General features: G+C 49.7%; 1 pseudogene across 1 annotated transcript; it reads left to right on the plus strand.

Annotated features, from left to right (window-relative positions):
- The first annotated feature begins 341 nt into the window (after positions 1 to 341).
- On the plus strand, positions 342 to 1298 carry LOC308052548 (olfactory receptor 14I1-like; annotated as a pseudogene). The gene has a single exon. The product of its transcript is annotated as an olfactory receptor 14I1-like (transcript).
- The last annotated feature ends 206 nt before the right edge of the window (positions 1299 to 1504 follow it).

Here is a 1504-nt window from a genome sequence, read left to right on the forward strand (position 1 = left end):
TTTCTGGTAGCACTGCAGTGTCCTTCCCTGCTTCTCCGCCTGTCCCTGGTGCTCTTGCTCTCTGGGGTTGGAGTGGGCATGTGGGTCAGTTTTTGTTCTGATACCAATTTAGGGTTTTTGCCCCAGAGCTGTGTTCATTGGAAACTAAATGCCCAACCTCCATTTTAAACTGTGATGAACTCTATTTTTCAGTTGGTAGAAACAGAATGAGCTGAAACATCCCTCCATCAGGGAGGGGGTTTTCTGTGAGAAACAGCATGTTTATTTTTCCCAGAGAAGTCTTCCCTAAATTGTCACTGTCCTTTCCTCCTTGCACAGGTCCTCATGCCCACAGGCAGCCAATGTCCAACAGCAGCTCCATCACCCAGTTCCTCCTCCTGCCGTTCACAGGCACACAGGAGCTGCAGCTCTTGCACTTCTGGCTCTTCCTGGGCATCTACCTGGCTGCCCTCCTGGGCAATGGCCTCATCATCACCTCCATAGCCTGGGACCAGCACCTCCACACCCCCATGTACTTCTTCCTGCTCAACCTCTCCGTCATCGACCTGGGCTCCATCTCCACCATTGTCCCCAAATCCATGGCCAACTCCCTCTGGGACACCAGGGCCATCTCATACTCAGGATGTGCTGCACAGATCTTTTCATTTGCCTTCTTGACAGCAGCATAGTATTCTCTTCTCACCATCATGTCGTACGACCGCTACGTTGCCATCTGCAAACCCCTGCACTACGGGACCCTCCTGGGCAGCAGAGCTTGTGTCCACATGGCAGCAGCTGCCTGGGCCGCTGGGTTTCTCCATGCTCTGCTGCACACAACCAATACATTTTCACTGCCACTCTGCCAAGGTAATACCATTGAACAGTTCTTCTGTGAAGTTTCCCAGATCCTTAAGCTCTCCTGCTCAGATGCCTATCTCAGGGAATTTAAAATTCTTGTTTTCAGTACTTTTGTCTTTTTAGGATGTTTTGTGTTCATTGTGGTGTCCTATGTGCAGATCTTGAGGGCCGTGCTGAGGATCCCCTCTGAGCAGGGACGGCACAAAGCCTTTTCCACCTGCCTCCCTCACCTGGCCGTGGTCTCCCTGTTCCTCAGTACTGTCATTTTTGCCCACCTGAAGTCTCCCTCCATCTCCTCCCCATGGCTGGACCTGGTGGTGTCTGTTCTGTACTCGGTGTTTCCTGCAGCAGTAAATCCCCTCATCTACAGCATGAGGAACCAGGAGCTCAAGGATGCCCTGTGGAAACTGATGTCTGGATTATTTTCTGAAGCAATAAACTGCCCATCATCTTCTGCATAACAGTTACAGTGTAAATTGTTGCAGGTCCAACCTGTTTTCTGTTTTTTTTTGTTGCCGCTTGTGGTTTTCTACGTGTGATAATATTGTCATGCCCTTTCTAATTCACTGTCTTCTTTCCTCATTGAGGAGCTGTGTAAATGAGGAGCTGTGCTCTATGTGTGTTTCAACACATTAAAAGTCCCTGCGGCATGTATTTTTTCCTGAGA

The sequence above is a fragment of the Nesoenas mayeri genome (genome assembly GCF_963082525.1).
Source record: "Nesoenas mayeri genome assembly, contig: SCAFFOLD_35, whole genome shotgun sequence".
In the NCBI taxonomy this organism is placed as follows: domain Eukaryota; kingdom Metazoa; phylum Chordata; class Aves; order Columbiformes; family Columbidae; genus Nesoenas; species Nesoenas mayeri.